Here is a 27472-nt window from a genome sequence, read left to right on the forward strand (position 1 = left end):
ACCCGTAACTCACAATGACCGTGTCGGAGACACTGAGAGCCTGGGTTCGAGCCCTGGGTCTGGGTGTCTCTCTCTCTCAGGGGGTTCACGATGGCCGTGTCAGAGACACTGAGAGCCTGGGTCTGGGTGTCTCTCTCTCTCAGGGGGTTCACGATGGCCGTGTCAGAGACACTGAGAGCCTGGGTCTGGGTGTCTCTCTCTCTCAGGGGGTTCACAATGGCCGTGTCAGAGACACTGAGAGCCTGGGTCTGGGTGTCTCTTTCTCTCAGAGGGTTCACGATGGCCGTGTCGGAGACACTGAGAGCCTGGGTCTGGGTGTCTCTCTCTCTCAGCGGGTTCACGATGGCCGTGTCGGAGACACTGAGAGCCTGGGTCTGGGTGTCTCTCTCTCTCAGGGGGTTCACGATGGCCGTGTCGGAGACACTGAGAGCCTGGGTCTGGGTGTCTCTATCTCTCAGCGGGTTCACGATGGCCGTGTCGGAGACACTGAGAGCCTGGGTCTGGGTGTCTCTCTCTCTCAGGGGGTTCACAATGGCCGTGTCAGAGACACTGAGAGCCTGGGTCTGGGTGTCTCTTTCTCTCAGAGGGTTCACGATGGCCGTGTCGGAGACACTGAGAGCCTGGGTCTGGGTGTCTCTCTCTCTCAGCGGGTTCACGATGGCCGTGTCGGAGACACTGAGAGCCAGGGTTTGGGTGTCTCTCAGGGGGTTCACAATGGCCGTGTCAGAGACACTGAGAGCCTGGGTCTGGGTGTCTCTCTCTCTCAGGGGGTTCACAATGGCCGTGTCAGAGACACTGAGAGCCTGGGTCTGGGTGTCTCTCTCTCTCTCTCAGGGGGTTCACAATGGCCGTGTCAGAGACACTGAGAGCCTGGGTCTGGGTGTCTCTCTCTCTCTCTCAGGGGGTTCACGATGGCCGTGTCGGAGACACTGAGAGCCTGGGTCTGGGTGTCTCTTTCTCTCAGAGGGTTCACGATGGCCGTGTCGGAGATACTGAGAGCCTGGGTCTGGGTGTCTCTCTCTCTCTCAGGGGGTTCACGATGGCCGTGTCGGAGACACTGAGAGCCTGGGTCTGGGTGTCTCTCTCTCTCAGGGGGTTCACGATGGCCGTGTCGGAGACACTGAGAGCCTGGGTCTGGGTGTCTCTCTCTCTCAGGGGGTTCACGATGGCCGTGTCGGAGACACTGAGAGCCTGGGTCTGGGTGTCTCTCTCTCTCTCTCAGGGGGTTCACAACGACTGTGTCGGAGACACTGAGACCCTGGGTCTGGGTGTCTCTCTCTTTTCAGGGGGTTCACGATGGCCGTTTCGGAGACACTGAGAGCCTGGGTCTGGGTGTCTCTCAGGGGGTTCACGATGGCCGTGTCGGAGACACTGAGAGCCTGGGTCTGGGTGTCTCTCTCTCTCAGGGGGGTCACAATGGCCGGTTTGGAGACACTGAGAGCCTGGGTCTGGGTGTCTCTCTCTCACAGGGGGTTCACGATGGCCGTGTCGGAGACACTGAGAGCCTGGGTCTGGGTGTCTCTCTCTCTCAGGGGGTTCACGATGGCCGTGTCGGAGACACTGAGAGCCTGGGTCTGGGTGTCTCTCTCTCTCAGGGGGTTCACGATGGCCGTGTCGGAGACACTGAGAGCCTGGGTCTGGGTGTCTCTCTCTCAGGGGGTTCACGATGGCCGTGTCGGAGACACTGAGAGCCTGGGTCTGGGTGTCTCTCTCTCTCAGGGGGTTCACGATGGCCGTGTCGGAGACACTGAGAGCCTGGGTCTGGGTGTCTCTCTCTCTCAGGGGGTTCACGATGGCCGTGTCAGAGACACTGAGAGCCTGGGTCTGGGTGTCTCTCTCTCTCTCAGGGGGTTCACGATGGCCGTGTCGGAGACACTGAGAGCCTGGGTCTGGGTGTCTCTCTCTCAGGGGGTTCACGATGGCCGTGTCTGAGACACTGAGAGCCTGGGTCTGGGTGTCTCTCTCTCTCAGGGGGTTCACGATGGCCGTGTCGGAGACACTGAGAGCCTGGGTCTGGGTGTCTCTCTCTCTCAGGGGGTTCACGATGGCCGTGTCAGAGACACTGAGAGCCTGGGTCTGGGTGTCTCTCTCTCAGGGGGTTCACGATGGCCGTGTCGGAGACACTGAGAGCCTGAGTCTGGGTGTCTCTCTCTCTCAGGGGGTTCACGATGGCCGTGTCGGAGACACTGAGACCCTGGGTCTGGGTGTCTCTCTCTCTCAGGGGGTTCACGATGGCCGTGTCAGAGACACTGAGAGCCTGGGTCTGGGTGTCTCTCTCTCTCAGGGGGTTCACGATGGCCGTGTCAGAGACACTGAGAGCCTGGGTCTGGGGGTCTCTCTCTCTCAGCGGGTTCACGATGGCCGTGTCAGAGACACTGAGAGCCTGGGTCTGGGTGTCTCTCTCTCTCAGCGGGTTCACGATGGCCGTGTCGGAGATACTGAGAGCCTGGGTCTGGGTGTCTCTCTCAGGGGGTTCACGATGGCCGTGTCAGAGACACTGAGAGCCTGGGTCTGGGTGTCTCTCTCTCTCAGGGGGTTCACGATGGCCGTGTCGGAGACGCTGAGAGCCTGGGTCTGGGTGTCTCTCTCTCTCAGGGGGTTCACGATGGCCGTGTCGGAGACACTGAGAGCCTGGGTCTGGGTGTCTCTCTCAGGGGGTTCACGATGGCCGTGTCGGAGACACTGAGAGCCTGGGTCTGGGTGTCTCTCTCTCTCAGGGGGTTCACGATGGCCGTGTCAGAGACACTGAGAGCCTGGGTCTGGGTGTCTCTCTCTCTCAGGGGGTTCACGATGGCCGTGTCAGAGACACTGAGAGCCTGGGTCTGGGGGTCTCTCTCTCTCAGGGGGTTCACGATGGCCGTGTCGGAGACACTGAGAGCCTGGGTCTGGGTGTCTCTCTCTCTCAGCGGGTTCACGATGGCCGTGTCGGAGACACTGAGAGCCTGGGTCTGGGTGTCTCTCTCTCTCAGGGGGTTCACGATGGCCGTGTCGGAGACACTGAGAGCCTGGGTCTGGGTGTCTCTCTCTCTCAGGGGGTTCACGATGGCCGTGTCAGAGACACTGAGAGCCTGGGTCTGGGTGTCTCTCTTTCTCAGGGGGTTCACGATGGCCGTGTCGGAGACACTGAGAGCCTGGGTCTGGGTGTCTCTCTCTCTCAGCGGGTTCACGATGGCCGTGTCAGAGACACTGAGAGCCTGGGTCTGGGTGTCTCTCTCTCTCAGCGGGTTCACGATGGCCGTGTCGGAGACACTGAGAGCCTGGGTCTGGGTGTCTCTCTCAGGGGGTTCACGATGGCCGTGTCAGAGACACTGAGAGCCTGGGTCTGGGTGTCTCTCTCTCTCAGGGGGTTCACGATGGCCGTGTCGGAGACGCTGAGAGCCTGGGTCTGGGTGTCTCTCTCTCTCAGGGGGTTCACGATGGCCGTGTCGGAGACACTGAGAGCCTGGGTCTGGGTGTCTCTCTCAGGGGGTTCACGATGGCCGTGTCGGAGACACTGAGAGCCTGGGTCTGGGTGTCTCTCTCTCTCAGGGGGTTCACGATGGCCGTGTCAGACACACTGAGAGCCTGGGTCTGGGTGTCTCTCTCTCTCAGGGGGTTCACGATGGCCGTGTCAGAGACACTGAGAGCCTGGGTCTGGGGGTCTCTCTCTCTCAGGGGGTTCACGATGGCCGTGTCGGAGACACTGAGAGCCTGGGTCTGGGTGTCTCTCTCTCTCAGCGGGTTCACGATGGCCGTGTCGGAGACACTGAGAGCCTGGGTCTGGGTGTCTCTCTCTCTCAGGGGGTTCACGATGGCCGTGTCGGAGACACTGAGAGCCTGGGTCTGGGTGTCTCTCTCTCTCAGGGGGTTCACGATGGCCGTGTCGGAGACGCTGAGAGCCTGGGTCTGGGTGTCTCTCTCTCTCAGGGGGTTCACGATGGCCGTGTCGGAGACACTGAGAGCCTGGGTCTGGGTGTCTCTCTCAGGGGGTTCACGATGGCCGTGTCGGAGACACTGAGAGCCTGGGTCTGGGTGTCTCTCTCTCTCAGGGGGTTCACGATGGCCGTGTCAGAGACACTGAGAGCCTGGGTCTGGGTGTCTCTCTCTCTCAGGGGGTTCACGATGGCCGTGTCAGAGACACTGAGAGCCTGGGTCTGGGGGTCTCTCTCTCTCAGGGGGTTCACGATGGCCGTGTCGGAGACACTGAGAGCCTGGGTCTGGGTGTCTCTCTCTCTCAGCGGGTTCACGATGGCCGTGTCGGAGACACTGAGAGCCTGGGTCTGGGTGTCTCTCTCTCTCAGGGGGTTCACGATGGCCGTGTCGGAGACACTGAGAGCCTGGGTCTGGGTGTCTCTCTCTCTCAGGGGGTTCACGATGGCCGTGTCAGAGACACTGAGAGCCTGGGTCTGGGTGTCTCTCTCTCTCAGGGGGTTCACGATGGCCGTGTCGGAGACACTGAGAGCCTGGGTCTGGGTGTCTCTCTCTCTCAGCGGGTTCACGATGGCCGTGTCAGAGACACTGAGAGCCTGGGTCTGGGTGTCTCTCTCTCTCAGCGGGTTCACGATGGCCGTGTCGGAGACACTGAGAGCCTGGGTCTGGGTGTCTCTCTCAGGGGGTTCACGATGGCCGTGTCAGAGACACTGAGAGCCTGGGTCTGGGTGTCTCTCTCTCTCAGGGGGTTCACGATGGCCGTGTCGGAGACGCTGAGAGCCTGGGTCTGGGTGTCTTTCTCTCTCAGGGGGTTCACGATGGCCGTGTCGGAGACACTGAGAGCCTGGGTCTGGGTGTCTCTCTCAGGGGGTTCACGATGGCCGTGTCGGAGACACTGAGAGCCTGGGTCTGGGTGTCTCTCTCTCTCAGGGGGTTCACGATGGCCGTGTCAGAGACACTGAGAGCCTGGGTCTGGGTGTCTCTCTCTCTCAGGGGGTTCACGATGGCCGTGTCAGAGACACTGAGAGCCTGGGTCTGGGGGTCTCTCTCTCTCAGGGGGTTCACGATGGCCGTGTCGGAGACACTGAGAGCCTGGGTCTGGGTGTCTCTCTCTCTCAGCGGGTTCACGATGGCCGTGTCGGAGACACTGAGAGCCTGGGTCTGGGTGTCTCTCTCTCTCAGGGGGTTCACGATGGCCGTGTCGGAGACACTGAGAGCCTGGGTCTGGGTGTCTCTATCTCTCAGGGGGTTCACGATGGCCGTGTCGGAGACACTGAGAGCCTGGGTCTGGGTGTCTCTCTCTCTCAGGGGGTTCACGATGGCCGTGTCAGAGACACTGAGAGCCTGGGTCTGGGTGTCTCTCTCTCTCAGCGGGTTCACGATGGCCGTGTCGGAGACACTGAGAGCCTGGGTCTGGGTGTCTCTCTCTCTCAGCGGGTTCACGATGGCCGTGTCAGAGACACTGAGAGCCTGGGTCTGGGTGTCTCTCTCTCTCAGGGGGTTCACGATGGCCGTGTCGGAGACACTGAGAGCCTGGGTCTGGGTGTCTCTCTCTCAGGGGGTTCACGATGGCCGTGTCGGAGACACTGAGAGCCTGGGTCTGGGTGTCTCTCTCTCTCAGGGGGTTCACGATGGCCGTGTCGGAGACGCTGAGAGCCTGGGTCTGGGTGTCCCTCTCTCAGGGGGTTCACGATGGCCGTGTCGGAGACACTGAGAGCCTGGGTCTGGGTGTCTCTCTCTCTCAGGGGGTTCACGATGGCCGTGTCAGAGACACTGAGAGCCTGGGTCTGGGTGTCTCTCTCTCTCAGGGGGTTCACGATGGCCGTGTCAGAGACACTGAGAGCCTGGGTCTGGGTGTCTCTCTCTCTCAGGGGGTTCACGATGGCCGTGTCAGAGACACTGAGAGCCTGGGTCTGGGGGTCTCTCTCTCTCAGCGGGTTCACGATGGCCGTGTCAGAGACACTGAGACCCTGGGTCTGGGGGTCTCTCTCTCTCAGCGGGTTCACGATGGCCGTGTCAGAGACACTGAGAGCCTGGGTCTGGGGGTCTCTCTCTCTCAGGGGGTTCACGATGGCCGTGTCAGAGACACTGAGAGCCTGGGTCTGGGTGTCTCTCTCTCTCAGGGGGTTCACGATGGCCGTGTCGGAGACACTGAGAGCCTGGGTCTGGGTGTCTCTCTCTCTCAGGGGGTTCACGATGGCCGTGTCGGAGACACTGAGAGCCTGGGTCTGGGTGTCTCTCTCAGGAGGTTCACGATGGCCGTGTCGGAGACACTGAGAGCCTGGGTCTGGGTGTCTCTCTCTCTCAGGGGGTTCACGATGGCCGTGTCGGAGACACTGAGAGCCTGGGTCTGGGTGTCTCTCTCAGGGGGTTCACGATGGCCGTGTCAGAGACACTGAGAGCCTGGGTCTGGGTGTCTCTCTCTCTCAGGGGGTTCACGATGGCCGTGTCGGAGACACTGAGAGCCTGGGTCTGGGTGTCTCTCTCTCTCAGGGGATTCACGATGGCCGTGTCAGAGACACTGAGAGCCTGGGTCTGGGTGTCCCTCTCTCTCAGGGGGTTCACGATGGCCGTGTCAGAGACACTGAGACCCTGGGTCTGGGTGTCTCTCTCTCTCAGCGGGTTCACGATGGCCGTGTCAGAGACACTGAGAGCCTGGGTCTGGGTGTCTCTCTCTCTCAGGGGGTTCACGATGGCCGTGTCGGAGACACTGAGAGCCTGGGTCTGGGTGTCTCTCTCTCTCAGCGGGTTCACGATGGCCGTGTCAGAGACACTGAGAGCCTGGGTCTGGGTGTCTCTCTCTCTCAGCGGGTTCACGATGGCCGTGTCAGAGACACTGAGAGCCTGGGTCTGGGTGTCTCTCTCTCTCTCAGCGGGTTCACGATGGCCGTGTCAGAGACACTGAGAGCCTGGGTCTGGGTGTCTCCCTCAGGGGGTTCACGATGGCCGTGTCGGAGACACTGAGAGCCTGGGTCTGGGTGTCTCTCTCTCTCAGGGGGTTCACGATGGCCGTGTCAGAGACACTGAGAGCCTGGGTCTGGGGGTCTCTCTCTCTCTCAGCGGGTTCACGATGGCCGTGTCAGAGACACTGAGAGCCTGGGTCTGGGTGTCTCTCTCTCTCAGCGGGTTCACGATGGCCGTGTCAGAGACACTGAGAGCCTGGGTCTGGGTGTCTCTCTCTCTCTCAGCGGGTTCACGATGGCCGTGTCAGAGACACTGAGAGCCTGGGTCTGGGTGTCTCCCTCAGGGGGTTCACGATGGCCGTGTCGGAGACACTGAGAGCCTGGGTCTGGGTGTCTCTCTCTCTCAGGGGGTTCACGATGGCCGTGTCAGAGACACTGAGAGCCTGGGTCTGGGTGTCTCTCAGGGAGTTCACAATCATTACGTCATAATTAATTAATGATGACGTCACCCTGCTGCTGCTGCTGTTCTATATGTAGTGGTGGTATTGACGTGCGCCGACTGTGACAGTGATGGATCACGGGGCGGCGCGGGGTGCGGGGTTGGGCACGCGTTGTGGGCGTGGTGTGGACGCGCGCGCCGGGAGTGACAGATGACGGGGCGGCGCGGCGTGAGTGGTGAGGCACGATGAGATGTGGGAAAAGAGGATCGTAGCCAGCGCCCGGCGATTGGTCGAATAAGTGGGTGCTCGCAGCGACGTCCGCAGGTGGGGTATAAAGGGGGACGCGCGAGAGCACTCGGGGAGAGTTACCCAGTTGAAGACCCGAAGACGGAGCTGAAGACCTAGTGGCCCGAGTAGCTCAGTGGCGTCAGTCGCCGAGTAGCTAAGTGGATGTTGGTCATCCGAGTAGCTCAGTGGCGTTAGTCGCCGAGTAGCTAAGTGGATGTTGGTCATCCGAGTAGCTCAGTGGGCGTTAGTCGCCAAGTAGCTAAGTGGGTGTTTGTCACCCGAGATACTAAGTGGGTGGTTGTCACCCGAGATACAAAGTAGGTGTTAGTCACCTGTGAACGAGTTTGATAAAATAAAGAGTGTGTTACCCGTGAAGTCGTCTCCCGCCGAGTTACTACATTACATATATAAGAACGGGAGACAGAGCAGAGCCTCACCATTCTGGCGAATTGCCCGGTGATGCTGGATGCAATTACCAGCGAAACGTTACAGTGCTACTCAACAATTGTAAATGATGTTGTTTCACTCTTCAACACACCGGTGGGCTAAAGTAGTGAACTATTTTGCCTTTTGTCAACGTGACACTTTTTTACACGCTTTTACCTACCTCACTTTGACTGTTGTATCCTCAAAAACTAAATCTTGCAACTAAATTTTAGTTGTTGAGCGACTTGAGTGAGGTGGTGAGTAACTTGATGCGTGAGTGAGACTTTGAGTGAGTGTCTGAGTGAGTGAGTGAATGAGTGTGTGTGTGTGTGGATGAGTGAGTGACTTGATGAATGAGTGGGTGAGTGAGTGGGTGAGTGAGTGCGTGACTGAGTGGGTGAGTGAGTGAGTGAGTGGGTGAGTGAGTGGGTGGGTGAGTGAGTGAGTGAGTGGTGAGTGAGTGAGTGAGTGAGTGGGTGAGTGTGTGAGTTGGTGAGCGAGTTGGTGAGTGAGCAAGTTGGTGAGTGAGTGGGTGAGTGAGTGAATGAGTGTGTGTGTGTGTGGATGAGTGAGTGACTTGATGAATGAGTGGGTGAGTGAGTGGGTGAGTGAGTGCGTGACTGAGTGGGTGAGTGAGTGAGTGGGTGAGTGAGTGAGTGGGTGAGTGAGTGAGTGGTGAGTGAGTGAGTGAGTGGGTGAGTGAGTGGGTGAGTGTGAGAGTTGGTGAGCGAGTTGTTGAGTGAGCAAGTTGGTGAGTGAGTGGGTGAGTGAATGCATGACTGAGTGGGTGAGTGAGTGAGTGGGTGAGTGAGTGGGTGAGTGAGTGGTGAGTGAGTGGGTGAGTGGGTGAGTGAGTGCGTGACTGAGTGGGTGTTTATATAAGTGAGTGGGTGAGTGACTGACATGATGAGTTCGTGAGTGGGTGAGCGAGTGGGTGAGTGAATGGGCGAGTAATTGTGAGTGGATGAATGAGTGAGTTGGTGAGTGAGTGACTTGATGTGTCAGTGAGTGGCTGACTGAGTGGGTGACTGAGTTGGTGAGTGAGTGTGTGAGTGACTTGATGAGTTAGTGAGTGGGTAATTGAGTTGGTGAGTGTGTGAGCGAGTTGGTGAGTGAGTGGGTGAGTGAATTGGTGGGTGAGTGTGTGAGTGACTGACTTTACGAGTGAGTGGGTGAGCGAGTTAGTGAGTGGGTGAGCGAGTTGGTGAGTGGGTGAGCGAGTTGGTGAGTGGGTGAGTGAGTTGGTGAGTGAGTGAGTGGGTGACTGAGTTGGTGAGTGAGTGAGTGAGTTGGTGAGTGAGTGAGTGGGTGACTGAGTTGGTGAGTGAGTGAGATGAGTGTGTGACTGACTGACTTGATGAGTGAGTGGGTGAGCGAGTTAGTGAGTGGGTGAGCGAGTTGGTGAGTGAGTGAGTGAGTGGGTGAGCGAGTTGGTGAGTGAGCGAGTTAGTGAGTGGGTGAGCGAGTTGGTGAGTGGGTGAGTGAGTTGGTGAGTGAGTGAGTGAGTGGGTGAGTGAGTTGGTGAGTGAGTGTGTAAGTGACTGACTTGACGAGTTCGTGAGTGAGTTAGTGAGTGGGTGAGCGAGTTGGTGGGTGAGCGAGTTGGTGAGTGTGTGAGTGACTGACTTCACGAGTTAGTGAGTGGGTGAGCGAGTTGGTGAGTGTGTGAGTTGGTGAGTGTGGGAGTTGGTGAGTGTGTGAGTTGGTGAGTGTGTGAGTTGGTGAGTGTGTGAGTTGGTGAGTGTGTGAGTTGGTGAGTGTGTGAGTTGGTGAGTGGGTGAGCGAGTTGGTGAGTGGGTGAGTGAGTTGGTGAGTGAGTGAGTGGGTGTGTGAGTTGGTGAGTGAGTGTGTAAGTGACTGACTTGACGAGTTCGTGAGTGAGTTAGTGAGTGGGTGAGCGAGTTGGTGGGTGAGCGAGTTGGTGAGTGTGTGAGTGACTGACTTCACGAGTTAGTGAGTGTGTGAGTTGGTGAGTGTGTGAGTTGGTGAGTGTGTGAGTTGGTGAGTGTGTGAGTTGGTGAGTGTGTGAGTTGGTGAGTGTGTGAGTTGGTGAGTGTGTGAGTTGGTGAGTGTGAGTTGGTGAGTGTGTGAGTTGGTGAGTGGGTGAGCGAGTTGGTGAGTGGGTGAGTGAGTTGGTGAGTGAGTGAGTGGGTGTGTGAGTTGGTGAGTGTGTGAGTTGGTGAGTGTGTGAGTTTGTGAGTGTGTGAGTTGGTGAGTGTGTGAGTGACTGACTTGACGAGTTAGTGAGTGGGTGAGCGAGTTGGTGAGTGGGTGAGTGAGTTGGTGAGTGAGTGAGTGAGTGTGTGAGTTGGTGAGTGTGTGAGTTGGTGAGTGTGTGAGTTGGTGAGTGTGTGAGTTGGTGAGTGTGTGAGTGACTGACTTGACGAGTTAGTGAGTGGGTGAGCGAGTTGGTGAGTGGGTGAGTGAGTTGGTGAGTGAGTGAGTGAGTGGGTGAGTGAGTTGGTGAGTGAGTGTGTAAGTGACTGACTTGACGAGTTCGTGAGTGAGTTAGTGAGTGGGTGAGCGAGTTGGTGAGTGGGTGAGCGAGTTGGTGAGTGTGTGAGTGACTGACTTCACGAGTTAGTGAGTGGGTGAGCGAGTTGGTGAGTGTGTGAGTTGGTGAGTGTGTGAGTTGGTGAGTGTGTGAGTTGGTGAGTGTGTGAGTTGGTGAGTGTGTGAGTTGGTGAGTGTGTGAGTTGGTGAGTGTGTGAGTTGGTGAGTGTGTGAGTTGCTGAGTGTGTGAGTTGCTGAGTGTGTGAGTGACTGACTTGACGAGTTAGTGAGTGGGTGAGCGAGTTGGTGAGTGAGTGGGTGAGCGAGTTGGTGAGTGAGCAAGTTGGTGAGTGAGTGGGTGAGTGTGTGAGTGAGTAAGCGAGTTGGTGAGTGAGTGGGTGGGTGAGTGAGTTGGTGAGCGAGTTGGTGAGTGAGTTGGTGAGTGAGTGGGTGGGTGAGTGTGTGAGTGAGTGATCGAGTTGGTGAGTGGCTGGGTGGGTGAGTGAGTGAGCGAGTTGGTGAGTGAGTGAGCGAGTGGGTGAGTGTGTGAGTGAGTGAGCGAGTTGGTGACTGACTTGACGAGTGGGTGAGCGAGTTGGTGAGTGACTGACTTGATGGGTGAGCAAGTTGGTGAGTGAGTGGGTGGGTGAGTGAGTTGGTGAGTGAGCGAGTTGGTGAGTGAGTGGGTGGGTGAGTGTGTGAGTGAATGAGTTGGTGACTGAGTGGGTGGGTGAATAAGCGAGTTGGTGACTGAGTGAGTGGGTGGGTGAGTGAGTTGGTGAGTGAGCGAGTTGGTGAGTGAGTGGCTGGGTGGGTGAGTTAGTGAGTGGGTGAGCGAGTTGGTGAGTAAGTTGGTGAGTGGCTGGGTGGGTGAGTGGCTGGGTGAGTGTGTGGGTGAGTGAGTGGGTGAGTGGGTGAGTGGGTGGGTGAGTGGGTGAGTGAGCGTGTTGGTGAGTGGCTGGGTTGGTGAGTGGGTGAGTGAGTGTGTGGGTGAGCGAGTTGGTGAGTGAGTTGGTGAGTGGCTGGGTGGGTGAGTGAGTGTGTGAGTGAGCGAGTTGGTGGGTGAGTGTGTGAGTGGGTGGGTGAGTGTGTGAGTGGGTGAGCGAGTTGGTGAGTGAGTTGGTGAGCGAGTGGGTGAGTGAGTGGGTGAGTGAGTTGGTGAGTGGCTGGGTGGGTGGGTGAGTGAGTGGGTGGGTGGGTGAGTGTGTGAGTGGGTGAGCGAGTTGGTGAGTGAGTTGGTGAGCGAGTGGGTGAGTGAGTGGGTGAGTGAGTTGGTGAGTGGCTGGGTGGGTGGGTGAGTGAGTGGGTGGGTGGGTGGGTGAGTGTGTCAGCGAGTTGGTGAGTGAGTGTGTGAGTGAGTGGGTGGGTGAGTGTGTGAGTGGGTGAGCGAGTTGGTGAGTGGCTGACTTGATGAGTGGGTGAGTGAGTTGGTGAGTGAGTGAGCGAGTTGGTGAGTGAGTGGGTGAGTGTGTGAGTGAGTGGGTGGGTGAGTGTGTGAGTGAGTGGGTGAGTTGGTGAGTGGGTGGGTGAGTGTGTGTGTGAGTGAGTGAGCGAGTTGGTGAGTGAGTGTGTGAGTGAGTGGGTGAGCGAGTTGGTGAGTGAGTTGGTGGGTGAGTGGCTGGGTGGGTGAGTGACTGACTTGATGAGTTGGTGAGTGAGTGGCTGGGTGAGTGGCTGGGTGGGTGAGTGAGCGAGTTGGTGAGTGAGTGAGTGGGTGGCTGGGTGAGTGAGTGGGTGGGTGGCTGGGTGAGTGGGTGGGTGGGTGGGTGAGTGGGTGAGTGAGTGAGTGGGTGGGTGGGTGAGTGAGTGGGTGGGTGGGTGAGTGAGTGAGTGAGTGAGTGAGTGGTGTGGGTGGGTGGGTGAGTGAGTGGGTGGGTGAGTGACTGACTTGATGAGTTAGTGAGTGAGTTGGTGAGTGAGTGGGTGAGTTGGTGAGTGAGTGGGTGGGTGGCTGGGTGAGTGTGTGAGTGGGTGAGTGGCTGGGTGAGTGGCTGGGTGAGTGGCTGGGTGGGTGGCTGGGTGAGTGGGTGGGTGAGTGAATGAGTGGGTGGGTGAGTGGGTGAGCGAGTTGGTGAGTGACTGACTTGCTGAGTGAGTGTGTGAGTGACTGACTTGACGAGTGAGTGTGTGAGTGAGTGGGTGGGTGAGTGGGTGGGTGGGTGAGTGGCTGGGTGGATGAGTGGGTGGCTGGGTGGGTGAGTGGGTGGATGGGTGGGTGAGTGGCTGGGTGGGTGAGTGGCTGGGTGAGTGAGTGGGTGGGTGAGTGGCTGGGTAAGTGAGTGGGTGGGTGAGTGGCTGGGTGAGTGAGTGGGTGGGTGAGTGGCTGGGTGGGTGAGTGGCTGGGTGGGTGAGTGGCTGGGTGAGTGAGTGGGTGGCTGGGTGGGTGAGTGGCTGGGTGAGTGAGTGGCTGGTTGAGTGAGTGGGTGGGTGAGTGGCTGGGTAAGTGAGTGGGTGGGTGAGTGGCTGGGTGAGTGAGTGGGTGGGTGAGTGGCTGGGTAAGTGAGTGGGTGGGTGAGTGGCTGGGTGAGTGAGTGGGTGGGTGAGTGGCTGGGTGGGTGGCTGAGTGGGTGAGTGGGTGGATGGGTGGGTGAGTGGCTGGGTGGGTGAGTGGCTGGGTGAGTGAGTGGCTGGGTGAGTGGCTGGGTGGGTGAGTGGCTGGGTGGGTGAGTGGCTGGGTGAGTGAGTGGGTGGGTGAGTGGCTGGGTGAGTGGCTGGGTGGGTGAGTGGCTGGGTGAGTGAATGGGTGGCTGGGTGGGTGAGTGGCTGGGTAAGTGAGTGGGTGGGTGAGTGGCTGGGTGGGTGAGTGGCTGGGTGAGTGAGTGGGTGGGTGAGTGGCTGGGTGGGTGAGTGGGTGGGTGAGTGAGTGGGTGGGTGAGTGGCTGGGTGGGTGAGTGGGTGAGTGAGTGAGTGGGTGAGTGAGTGGGTGGGTGGGTGGGTGGGTGAGTGGGTGGGTGGGTGGGTGAGTGGGTGAGTGAGTGAGTGGCTGGGTGAGTGAGTGGGTGGGTGGGTGAGTGGCTGGGTGGGTGAGTGGCTGGGTAAGTGAGTGGGTGGGTGAGTGGCTGGGTGGGTGAGTGGCTGGGTGAGTGAGTGGGTGGGTGAGTGGCTGGGTGGGTGAGTGGGTGGGTGAGTGAGTGGGTGGGTGAGTGGCTGGGTGGGTGAGTGGCTGGGTAAGTGAGTGGGTGGGTGAGTGGCTCGGTTGGTAAGTGGCTGGGTGAGTGAGTGGGTGGGTGAGTGGCTGGGTGGGTGAGTGGCTGGATGAGTGAGTGGGTGGGTGGCTGGGTGGGTGAGTGGCTGGGTGGGTGGGTGAGTGGCTGGGTGAGTGAGTGGCTGGGTGAGTGAGTGGGTGGGTGAATGGCTGGGTAAGTGAGTGGGTGGGTGAGTGGCTGGGTGAGTGGGTGGGTGAGTGGTTGGGTAAGTGAGTGGGTGGGTGAGTGGCTAGGTGAGTGAGTGGGTGGGTGAGTGGCTGGGTGGGTGAGTGGGTGGCTGGGTGGGTGAGTGGCTGGGTAAGTGAGTGGGTGGGTGAGTGGCTGGGTGAGTGAGTGGGTGGGTGAGTGGCTGGGTGGGTGAGTGGCTGGGTGAGTGAGTGGATGGGTGAGTGGCTGGGTAAGTGAGTGGGTGGGTGAGTGGCTGGGTGAGTGAGTGGGTGGGTGAGTGGCTGGGTGGGTGAGTGGGTGGCTGGGTGGGTGAGTGGCTGGGTAAGTGAGTGGGTGGGTGAGTGGCTGGGTGAGTGAGTGGGTGGGTGAGTGGCTGGGTGGGTGAGTGGCTGGGTGAGTGAGTGGGTGGGTGAGTGGCTGGGTGGGTGAGTGGCTGGGTGAGTGAGTGGGTGGGTGAGTGGCTGGGTGGGTGAGTGGCTGGGTGGGTGAGTGGCTGGGTGAGTGAGTGGGTGGCTGGGTGGGTGAGTGGCTGGGTGAGTGAGTGGCTGGGTGAGTGAGTGGGTGGGTGAGTGGCTGGGTAAGTGAGTGGGTGGGTGAGTGGCTGGGTGAGTGAGTGGGTGGGTGAGTGGCTGGGTAAGTGAGTGGGTGGGTGAGTGGCTGGGTGAGTGAGTGGGTGGGTGAGTGGCTGGGTGGGTGAGTGGGTGGCTGGGTGGGTGAGTGGGTGGATGGGTGGGTGAGTGGCTGGGTGGGTGAGTGGCTGGGTGAGTGAGTGGGTGGGTGAGTGGCTGGGTGGGTGAGTGGGTGGCTGGGTGGGTGAGTGGCTGGGTGAGTGAGTGGGTGGCTGGGTGGGTGAGTGGCTGGGTAAGTGAGTGGGTGGGTGAGTGGCTGGATGGGTGAGTGGCTGGGTGAGTGAGTGGGTGGGTGAGTGGCTGGGTGGGTGAGTGGGTGGGTGAGTGAGTGGGTGGGTGAGTGGCTGGGTGGGTGAGTGGCTGGGTAAGTGAGTGGGTGGGTGAGTGGCTGGGTGGGTGAGTGGCTGGGTGAGTGAGTGGGTGGGTGAGTGGCTGGGTGGGTGAGTGGCTGGGTGAGTGAGTGGGTGGGTGAGTGGCTGGGTGAGTGAGTGAGTGGCTGGGTGGGTGAGTGGCTGGGTGAGTGAGTGGGTGGGTGAGTGGCTGGGTGAGTGAGTGGGTGGCTGGGTGGGTGAGTGGGTGGATGGGTGGGTGAGTGGCTGGGTGGGTGGGTGAGTGGCTGGGTGAGTGAGTGGGTGGGTGAGTGGCTGGGTGAGTGAGTGGCTGGGTGGGTGAGTGGCTGGGTGGGTGAGTGGCTGGGTGAGTGAGTGGGTGGGTGAGTGGCTGGGTGAGTGGCTGGGTGGGTGAGTGGCTGGGTAAGTGAGTGGGTGGGTGAGTGGCTGGGTGGGTGAGTGGCTGGGTGAGTGCGTGGGTGGGTGAGTGGCTGGGTGAGTGAGTGGCTGGGTGGGTGAGTGGCTGGGTGGGTGAGTGGCTGGGTGAGTGAGTGGGTGGGTGAGTGGCTGGGTGAGTGGCTGGGTGGGTGAGTGGCTGGGTAAGTGAGTGGGTGGGTGAGTGGCTGGGTGGGTGAGTGGCTGGGTGAGTGCGTGGGTGGCTGGGTGGGTGAGGAGCTGTTACTGGTAGGAACGAAGTGGACCAGACCACCAATAGATTATATCGTCCGACCGTTTGTCCGTCCGTCCGTCCGCGTCCGTTTGTCCGTCCGTCCGTCCGACAAGATGGCCGCCCGCTCCCCCTGCGCGTGTGTGTGTGTGTGCGTGTGTGTTTGCGTGCGTGCGTGTGTGTGTGCGTGTGTGTTTGCGTGCGTGCGTGTGTGTGTGCGTGCGTGTGTGTTTGCGTGCGTGTGTGTGCGTGTGTATGCGCGTGTATGCGCGTGTGTGTGCGTGTCTGTGTGTGCGTGCGTGTGTGTATATGTGTGACTGTGTGCGTGTGTGTGCGTGCGTGTGTGCGTGTCCGGCCCACTCGAGCGGCGTGATGAGTGGGCGCTATTGGGCTTCGGATCGTTATTCGCGGCGAACTGGAAGCGTAGCAACACAACTTCATTACGTGTGCGTGTGCGTGCGTGCATGTGTGTGTGTGTGCGTGCATGTGTGTGTGTGTGCGTGCGGTGTGTGTGCGTGTGTGTGTGCGTGTGTACGTTTATGCGCGTGTGTGCGCGTGTGCGCGTGTGCGTGCGGTCGATATCCCTGTACCGGTATTAGTATTACTCCTACCAGCCCACCCCGCAGGGTCCTGTTTATTGTTCTGGGTGAGCGTGCGATTCAGGTGCCACGTCAGAACAATGCAGTTAGTGGGACGAAAACTGGAGCCAAACTTTGAAAAGGGTGGGCTCTACTCATTAACATAAATTATCATAATTTATGCACGATTAACCCCGCCCATTTTGGGGGGGGGGGCAAAATTTACATAATTTATGCAGGAGCTCGCCGATTGGCTGCTGTCCAATGCGGGGGCGTGTTTCTCATAATTTATGCGCGATGTTAATGTTGGCGCGAAAGTGTGCACTGTATGCGGGTTATTTATTTATTTTAAAAGCCGGGCATTTAAAAGTAACTTTTTTTTATCACCCAAACTTAACGACACTTTAAAGTCCCCGTTAGTTGGCGGACGGAACGAAACGCGATAGTGTCTTTTTGTTTTCTTTTTTTTAGTTAAAAAAATAATAATTTATTTGTCGAAATGCAGCCGCGGTCTTTGGTGATTAAACAGTACAGTGCGTACAGTACGTCGACTGCAACGTGGTCTAAAAGTTGTTGTTGTTGTTTAAAGTTGTCGTTGTTTAAAGTTGTTATTGTTGTTGTTTAAACGATCGAAGTTGAAACCGAAAAAAAAAATGTAAACAAAGAAAACGGCGATGAGGCGATTGACTCTTTGAACAACTTTAACACAAAAAAAAATCGAAATTAAAATGGGCAAAGTGCGAGGTTTTTTATCCCCTCACGAAATGAATAAACACGAAGAATGTAAACAAAAGGGGACGACGTGGACACTTTGACTCGTAGTTTTTTCCCCCTCACACTTTGAATAAACGAGAAACATTTAAATAAGCAAAAGACATAATCACACAATCCGCGATAAAGTTTTAACCCCTCACACTTTTCGACAAAATCAAAACAAATCGACATTAAAACGACACCCACACAACATTTTCCCTCACAACTTCAACAACTTCAACACAAATCGACATTAAAACGGCACCCACACAACATTTTCCCTCACAACTTAAATAAAATCGACAATAAAACGACACCCACACAACATTTTACCTCACAACTTCAACAAAATCAACACAAATCAACATTAAAACGACACCCACACAACATTTTCCCTCACAACTTCAACAAAATCAACACAAATCGACATTAAAACGGCACCCACACAACATTTTCCCTCACAACTTAAATAAAATCGACACTAAAACGACACCCACACAACATTTTACCTCACAACTTCAACAAAATCAACACAAATCGACATTAAAACGACAACATCAACGCCTTTAACATCGTAAACAAACCGAGGACGGACGCATCGGCGCTTAAGTCCCCTCACAAACTCAACGAATGAACCACTGCCGACACTTTAGACACAATATAACTCTATTTTAAACATATATATGAACAACTATTTACAATAACAAACATACAACGTTGCGTGTAGGGCCCAGACAAAACCGGTAAACTCCGACGGAACGCGGAACAAAGTGGCGTTTCGTCATTTAAACACTTAATCTTCACTTTGTTAAATCCGCTACACACACACGCCGTCTTATTGTTGTTGTAGTAAACACGTCAACATGCGGGGCTTTGTAAAGATTTAATGAAAGCGCGAACCTGCAGAGGACGATGACTCGTCCATGGCTGCTGCTGCTGCTCCAGGACTGAGGAAGTTGTGGATCGCGGCGGGAGAGAAGTGAAGGTGGTGGTGGTGGTGCGGGTGGTGGTGGTGGTGCGGGTGGTGGTGGTGGTGCGGGTGGTGGTGGTGGTGCGGGTGGTGGTGGTGGTGCGGGTGGTGGTGCGGATGGTGGTGGTGGTGCGGGTGGTGGTGGTGGTGGTGCGGGTGGTGGTGGTGGTGCGGGTGGTGGTGGTGGTGCGGGTGGTGGTGCGGATGGTGGTGGTGGTGCGGGTGGTGGTGGTGGTGGTGCGGGTGGTGGTGGTGGTGCGGGTGGTGGTGGTGGTGCGGGTGGTGGTGGTGGTGCGGGTGGTGGTGCGGATGGTGGTGGTGGTGCGGGTGGTGGTGGTGGTGCGGGTGGTGGTGCGGATGGTGGTGGTGGTGGTGCGGGTGGTGGTGGTGCGGGTGGTGGTGGTGGTGGTGCGGGTGGTGGTGGTGGTGGTGCGGGTGGTGGTGGTGGTGGTGCGGGTGGTGGTGGTGCGGGTGGTGGTGGTGGTGGTGCGGGTGGTGGTGGTGGTGGTGCGGGTGGTGGTGGTGCGGGTGGTGGTGGTGCGGGTGGTGGTGGTGGTGGTGCGGGTGGTGGTGGTGGTGGTGCGGGTGGTGGTGGTGCGGGTGGTGGTGGTGGTGGTGCGGGTGGTGGTGGTGGTGGTGCGGGTGGTGGTGGTGGTGGTGCGGGTGGTGGTGGTGCGGGTGGTGGTGGTGGTGGTGCGGGTGGTGGTGGTGGTGGTGCGGGTGGTGGTGGTGCGGGTGGTGGTGGTGGTGGTGCGGGTGGTGGTGGTGGTGGTGCGGGTGGTGGTGGTGCGGGTGGTGGTGGTGGTGGTGCGGGTGGTGGTGGTGGTGGTGCGGGTGGTGGTGGTGCGGGTGGTGGTGGTGGTGGTGCGGGTGGTGGTGGTGGTGGTGCGAGTGGTGGTGGTGGTGGTGCGGGTGGTGGTGGTGGTGGTGCGGGTGGTGGTGGTGGTGGTGCGGGTGGTGGTGGTGGTGGTGCGGGTGGTGGTGGTGGTGCGGGTGGTGGTGGTGGTGGTGCGGGTGGTGGTGGTGGTGGTGCGGGTGGTGATGGTGCGGGTGGTGGTGGTGATGGTGCGGGTGGTGGTGGTGAGGGTGGTGGTGGTGGTGGTGCGGGTGGTGGTGGTGGTGCGGGTGGTGGTGGTGGTGGTGCGGGTGGTGGTGGTGGTGGTGCGGGTGGTGGTGGTGCGGGTGGTGGTGGTGGTGGTGCGGGTGGTGGTGGTGGTGGTGCGGGTGGTGGTGGTGGTGGTGCGGGTGGTGGTGGTGCGGGTGGTGGTGGTGGTGGTGCGGGTGGTGGTGGTGGTGGTGCGGGTGGTGGTGGTGCGGGTGGTGGTGGTGGTGGTGCGGGTGGTGGTGGTGGTGGTGCGGGTGGTGGTGGTGCGGGTGGTGGTGGTGGTGGTGCGGGTGGTGGTGGTGGTGGTGCGGGTGGTGGTGGTGGTGGTGCGGGTGGTGGTGGTGGTGCGGGTGGTGGTGGTGGTGGTGCGGGTGGTGGTGGTGGTGGTGCGGGTGGTGGTGGTGGTGGTGGTGCGGGTGGTGGTGGTGGTGGTGCGGGTGGTGGTGGTGGTGGTGCGGGTGGTGATGGTGCGGGTGGTGGTGGTGATGGTGCGGGTGGTGGTGGTGGTGGTGCGGGTGGTGGTGGTGAGGGTGGTGGTGGTGGTGTGGGTGGTGGTGGTGGTGTGGGTGGTGGTGGTGGTGCGGGTGGTGGTGGTGGTGGTGTGGGTGGTGGTGGTGTGGGTGGTGGTGGTGTGGGTGGTGGTGGTGTGGGTGGTGGTGGTGGTGGTGGTGGGTGGTGTGTCAGTCAGTCAGTCACTTAGTCAGTCAGTCAGTCACTCACTTAGTCAGTCACTTAGTCACTCAGTCAGTCACTCACTCAGTCACTTAGTCACTTACTCAGTCAGTCAGTCACTCAGTCACTCAGTGAGTCAGTCAGTCAGTCACTTAGTCAGTCAGTCACTTAGTCACTCAGTCATTCATTCAGTGACTCAGTCACTTAGTCACTTACTCAGTCAGTCAGTCACTCAGTCACTCAGTGAGTCAGTCAGTAACTTAGTCAGTCACTTAGTCACTCAGTCAGTCACTCACTCACTCAGTCACTTAGTCACTTAGTCAGTCAGTCACTCAGTCACTCAGTGAGTCAGTCAGTCAGTCACTTAGTCACTCAGTGAGTCAGTCAGTCAGTCACTTAGTCACTCAGTGAGTCAGTCAGTCAGTCACTTAGTCAGTCAGTCACTTAGTCACTCAGTGAGTCAGTCACTCAGACAGTCACTCAGTCAGTCACTCAGTCAGTCAGTCACTTAGTCACCAACTCAGTCAGTCACTCAGTCAGTCACTCACTCAGTCAGTCAGTCATTCACTCACTTAGTCACTCACTCACTCAGTGAGTCACTCAGTCAGTCAGTCACTCAGTCAGTCAGTCACTCACTCAGTCAGTCAGTCACTCAGTCAGTCACTCAGTCACCAACTCAGTCACTCAGTCAGTCACCAACTCAGTCAGTCACTCAGGCAGTCACTCAGTCAGTCACTCAGTCAGTCACTCACTCAGTCACTCAGTCAGTCACTCACTCAGTCACTCAGTCAGTCACTCAGTCAGTCACTCAGTCACTTGCTCAGTCACTCACTCAGTCACTCAGTCAGTCACTGAGTCACTCACTCAGTCACTCAGTCAGTCACTCAGTCAGTCACTCACTTAGTCAGTCACTCAGTCAGTCACTCAGTCAGTCACTCACTCAGTCAGTCACTCAGTCAGTCACTCACTTAATCACTCAGTCACTCACTCAGTCAGTCACTCACTTAGTCACTCAGTTAGTCAGTCACTCACTCAGTCACTTAGTCAGTCACTCACTCAGTCACTCACTTAGTCACTCAGTCACTCAGTCACTCAGTCACTCCGTCAGTCACTCACTCAGTCACTCAGTCAGTCACTCAGTCACTTAGTCACTCAGTCACTCAGTCAGTCACTCAGTCACTCAGTCAGTCACTCAGTCAGTCACTCACTCAGTCACTCAGTCACTAACTCAGTCACTCAGTCACTTAGTCAGTCACTCAGTCACTCAGTCAGTCACTCAGTCAGTCACTCACTCAGTCACTCAGTCAGTCACTCAGTCACTTAGTCACTCAGTCACTCAGTCAGTAACTCACTCAGTCACTCAGTCACTCAGTTACTCAGTCAGTCACTCAGTCACTTGCTCAGTCACTCAGTCACTCAGTCACTCAGTCACTCAGTGAGTCAGTCAGTCACTTAGTCACTCAGTGAGTCAGTCAGTCACTAAGTCAGTCACTCAGTCAGTCACTCAGTCACTCAGTCACTCAGTCAGTCACTCACTCAGTCACTCAGTCAGTCACTCAGTCACTTAGTCACTCAGTTACTCAGTCAGTCACTCACTTAATCACTCAGTCACTAACTCAGTCACTCAGTCAGTCACTCAGTCAGTCACTCAGTCAGTCACTCACTCAGTCACTTAGTCAGTCACTCACTCAGTCACTCACTTAGTCACTCAGTCACTCACTCAGTCACTCACTCAGTCACTCAGTCAGTCACTCAGTCACTAAGTCAGTCACTCAGTCAGTCACTCAGTCAGTCACTCACTCAGTCACTCAGTCAGTCACTCAGTCAGTCACTCACTCAGTCACTCAGTCAGTCACTCAGTCACTTAGTCACTCAGTCAGTCACTCACTCAGTCACTCAGTCAGTCACTCAGTCAGTCACTCAGTCACTCAGTCACTCACTCAGTCACTCAGTCAGTCACTGAGTCACTCACTCAGTCACTCAGTCAGTCAGTCACTCACTCAGTCACTCACTCAGTCAGTCACTCAGTCAGTCACTCAGTCAGTCGTCACTCAGTCAGTCACTCAGTCAGTCACTCACTTAGTCAGTCACTCAGTCAGTCACTCAGTCAGTCAGTCACTCACTTAGTCACTCAGTCACTCAGTCAGTCACTCTTACTCAGTCACTCAGTCAGTCACTCACTCAGTCAGTCACTCACTCACTCACTCACTCAGTCACTCACTCAGTCACTCGGTCAGTCACTCACTCACTCAGTAAGTCACTCACTCACTCAGTCAGTCACTCAGTGAGTCACTCAGTCAGTCACTCACTCACCCACTCACTCACCCACACACTCATCCACTCACTCACTCACCCACTCACTCACTCACTCACCCACACACCAAGTCACTCACTCACCCACCCACCCACTCACTCACCCACTCACTCACTCACCCACTCACTCACCCACACACCAAGTCACTCACTCACCCACCCACCTACTCACTCACCCACTCACTCATCCACTCACTCACCCACACACTCACCCACACACTCACTCATCCACTCACTCACTCACTCACCCACACACCAAGTCACTCACTCACCCACTCACCGAGTTACTCACTCATCCACCCACTCACTCACCCACACACCAAGTCACTCATTCACTCACTCACCGAGTTACTCACTCATCCACACACTCACTCACCCACACACCAAGTCACTCATTCACTCACTCACCGAGTTACTCACTCATCCACTCACTCATCCACTCACTCACCCACTCACTCACCCACACACCAAGTCACTCATTCACTCACTCACCGAGTTACTCACTCATCCACCCACTCACTCGCTCACCCACTCAACCACTCACCCACTCACCCACTCACTCGCTCACCCATTCATTAACTGAAACTTTCATTCACTCACCCATTCAGTCAATGACCCACTCATCCACCCACCTTTCATCCACTCTCACTCACTCACTCACCCACTCATTAACTCACTCACACATTCATTGAGCCGCTCGCCCAATCGTTCACTGAACATTTAATTCACTGAACATTTAATTCACTCACCTACTCACTCATTAACTCACCCACTCATCCTTCCATTCACTCACCCACTCATTGATTCACTCACCCACCCATTGACTCATTAATTCACTCGCCTACCCACCCAGTCACTCAGTCACTCACTCAGTCACTCAGTCACTCACTCATTCACTCACCCACTCACTCACACTCGTCCACTCATCCTTTCATTCACTCACCCACCCATTGACTCATTAATTCACTCGCCCACCCACCCAGTCACTCAGTCGCTCACCCAGTCACTCACTCACTCACTCACCCACTCATTGACTCATTAATTCACTCACTCACCCACACACCAAGTCACTCACTCACTCACTCACTCACCCACTCATCCATTCACTCACTCATCCACTCACTCACTCACCCACACACCAAGTCACTCACTCACCCACCCACCCACTCACTCGCTCACCCACTCACTCATCCACCCACTCACTCACTCACTCACTCACCCACTCACTCACCCACTCACTCACCCACACACTCACTCATCCACCCACTCACTCACTCACCCACACACTCACCCACTCACTCACCCACACACTCACTCATCCACCCACTCACTCACTCACCCACACACTCACCCACTCACTCATCCACCCACTCACTCACCCACTCACTCATCCACCCACTCACTCACTCACTCACTCACTCACCCACACACTCACTCACTCACCCACACACTCACCCACTCACTCACCCACACACTCACTCACCCCACACTCACTCACCCACTCACTCATCCACCCACTCACTCACTCATCCACTCACTCACCCACTCACTCATCCACTCACTCACTCACCCACTCACTCATCCACCCACTCACTCACTCACTCACTCACCCACACACTCACTCACTCACCCACACACTCACCCACTCACTCACCCACACACTCACTCACCCACTCACTCATCCACCCACTCACTCACTCATCCACTCACTCACCCACTCACTCATCCACTCACTCACTCACCCACTCACTCATCCACCCACTCACTCACCCACACACCAAGTCACTCACTCACCCACTCACTCATCCACCCACTCACTCACTCACTCACTCACTCACCCACTCACTCACTCATCCACTCACTCACCCACTCACTCACTCACTCATCCACTCACTCATCCACTCACTCACCCACTCACTCATCCACCCACTCACTCACCCACACACCAAGTCACTCACTCACCCACTCACTCATCCACCCACTCACTCACTCACTCACTCACTCACCCACACACTCACTCACCCACTCACTCATCCACCCACTCACTCACTCATCCACTCACTCACCCACTCACTCATCCACTCACTCACTCACCCACTCACTCATCCACCCACTCATCCACTCACTCACTCACCCACTCACTCACCCACTCACTCATCCACCCACTCACTCACTCACTCACTCACTCACCCACACACTCACTCACCCACTCACTCATCCACCCACTCACTCACTCATCCACTCACTCACCCACTCACTCATCCACTCACTCACTCACCCACTCACTCATCCACCCACTCACTCACCCACACACCAAGTCACTCACTCACCCACTCACTCATCCACCCACTCACTCACTCACTCACTCACTCACCCACACACTCACTCACCCACTCACTCATCCACCCACTCACTCACTCATCCACTCACTCACCCACTCACTCATCCACTCACTCACTCACCCACTCACTCATCCACCCACTCATCCACTCACTCACTCACCCACTCACTCATCCACCCACTCATCCACACACTCACTCACCCACTCACTCATCCACCCACCAAGTCACTCACTCACCCACTCACCGAGTTACTCACTCATCCACTCACTCACCCACTCACTCACCCACACACCAAGTCACTCATTCACTCACTCACCGAGTTACTCACTCATCCACCCACTCACTCGCTCACCCACTCAACCACTCACCCACTCACCCACTCACTCGCTCACCCATTCATTAACTGAAACTTTCATTCACTCACCCATTCAGTCAATGACCCACTCATCCACCCACCTTTCATCCACTCTCACTCACTCACTCACCCACTCATTAACTCACTCACACATTCATTGAGCCGCTCGCCCAATCGTTCACTGAACATTTAATTCACTGAACATTTAATTCACTCACCTACTCACTCATTAACTCACCCACTCATCCTTCCATTCACTCACCCACTCATTGATTCACTCACCCACCCATTGACTCATTAATTCACTCGCCTACCCACCCAGTCACTCAGTCACTCACTCAGTCACTCAGTCACTCACTCATTCACTCACCCACTCACTCACACTCGTCCACTCATCCTTTCATTCACTCACCCACCCATTGACTCATTAATTCACTCGCCCACCCACCCAGTCACTCAGTCGCTCACCCAGTCACTCACTCATTCACTCACCCACTCATTGACTCATTAATTCACTCACTCACCCACACACCAAGTCACTCACTCACTCACTCACTCACCCACTCATCCATTCACTCACTCATCCACTCACTCACTCACCCACACACCAAGTCACTCACTCACCCACCCACCCACTCACTCGCTCACCCACTCACTCATCCACCCACTCACTCACTCACCCACACACTCACCCACTCACTCACCCACACACTCACTCATCCACCCACTCACTCACTCACCCACACACTCACCCACTCACTCATCCACCCACTCACTCACTCACTCACTCACTCACCCACACACTCACTCACTCACCCACTCACTCACCCACTCACTCATCCACACACTCACTCATCCACCCACTCACTCACTCACCCACTCACTCACCCACTCACTCATCCACCCACTCACTCACTCACTCACTCACTCACCCACACACTCACTCACCCACTCACTCATCCACCCACTCACTCACTCATCCACTCACTCACCCACTCACTCATCCACCCACTCACTCACCCACACACCAAGTCACTCACTCACCCACTCACTCATCCACCCACTCACTCACTCACTCACTCACCCACACACTCACTCACCCACTCACTCATCCACCCACTCACTCACTCATCCACTCACTCACCCACTCACTCATCCACTCACTCACTCACCCACTCACTCATCCACCCACTCATCCACTCACTCACTCACCCACTCACTCATCCACCCACTCATCCACACACTCACTCACTCACTCACTCACCACACACACTCACTCACCCACTCACTCATCCACCCACTCACTCACTCATCCACTCACTCACCCACTCACTCATCCACTCACTCACTCACCCACTCACTCATCCACCCACTCACTCACCCACACACCAAGTCACTCACTCACCCACTCACTCATCCACCCACTCACTCACTCACTCACTCACTCACCCACACACTCACTCACCCACTCACTCATCCACCCACTCACTCACTCATCCACTCACTCACCCACTCACTCATCCACTCACTCACTCACCCACTCACTCACTCACTCATCCACTCACTCACCCACTCACTCATCCACTCACTCACTCACCCACTCACTCATCCACCCACTCATCCACACACTCACTCACCCACTCACTCATCCACCCACTCACTCACTCATCCACTCACTCACTCACCCACTCACCCACACACTCACTCATCCACTCACTCACTCACTCACCCACACACCAAGTCACTCACTCACCCACTCACCGAGTTACTCACTCATCCACCCACTCACTCACTCATCCACACACTCACTCACCCACACACCAAGTCACTCATTCACTCACTCACCGAGTTACTCACTCATCCACTCACTCATCCACTCACTCACCCACTCACTCACCCACACACCAAGTCACTCATTCACTCACTCACCGAGTTACTCACTCATCCACCCACTCACTCGCTCACCCACTCAACCACTCACCCACTCACCCACTCACTCGCTCACCCATTCATTAACTGAAACTTTCATTCACTCACCCATTCAGTCAATGACCCACTCATCCACCCACCTTTCATCCACTCTCACTCACTCACTCACCCACTCATTAACTCACTCACACATTCATTGAGCCGCTCGCCCAATCGTTCACTGAACATTTAATTCACTCACCTACTCACTCATTAACTCACCCACTCATCCTTCCATTCACTCACCCACTCATTGATTCACTCACCCACCCATTGGCTCATTAATTCACTCGCCTACCCACCCAGTCACTCAGTCACTCACTCAGTCACTCAGTCACTCACTCATTCACTCACCCACTCACTCACACTCGTCCACTCATCCTTTCATTCACTCACCCACCCATTGACTCATTAATTCACTCGCCCACCCACCCAGTCACTCAGTCGCTCACCCAGTCACTCACTCACTCACTCACCCACTCATTGACTCATTAATTCACTCACTCACCCACACACCAAGTCACTCACTCACTCACTCACTCACCCACTCGCTCACCCACTCACTCATCCACACACTCACTCACTCATCCACACACTCACTCACTCACCCACTCACTCACCCACACACTCACTCATCCACCCACTCACTCACTCACCCACACACTCACTCACTCACTCATCCACACACTCACTCATCCACCCACTCACTCACTCACCCACTCACTCACCCACTCACTCACCCACACACTCACTCATCCACCCACCCACTCACTCATCCACACACTCACCCACTCACTCACCCACTCACTCACCCACACACTCACTCATCCACCCACTCACTCACTCACCCACACACTCACCCACTCACTCACCCACACACTCACTCATCCACCCACTCACTCACTCACCCACACACTCACCCACTCACTCATCCACTCACTCACTCACTCACCCACCC

The 27472-nt window shown here is 56.7% G+C and overlaps 1 long non-coding RNA gene across 1 annotated transcript in view; it reads right to left on the reverse strand.

The window, feature by feature from the left end:
* The window catches only part of LOC144954352 (uncharacterized), a 66358-nt gene that overhangs the window by 33129 nt on the left and 5757 nt on the right, over nucleotides 1–27472 (reverse strand). Inside the window, exon 2 of the long non-coding RNA XR_013641154.1 lies at nucleotides 17690–17736. This is a non-coding gene — a long non-coding RNA (uncharacterized LOC144954352). The remainder of the gene's footprint in view (nucleotides 1–17689; nucleotides 17737–27472) is intronic.

The sequence above is a fragment of the Lampetra fluviatilis genome, unplaced genomic scaffold (assembly GCF_964198595.1).
Source record: "Lampetra fluviatilis unplaced genomic scaffold, kcLamFluv1.1 SCAFFOLD_399, whole genome shotgun sequence".
NCBI lineage: Eukaryota > Metazoa > Chordata > Hyperoartia > Petromyzontiformes > Petromyzontidae > Lampetra > Lampetra fluviatilis.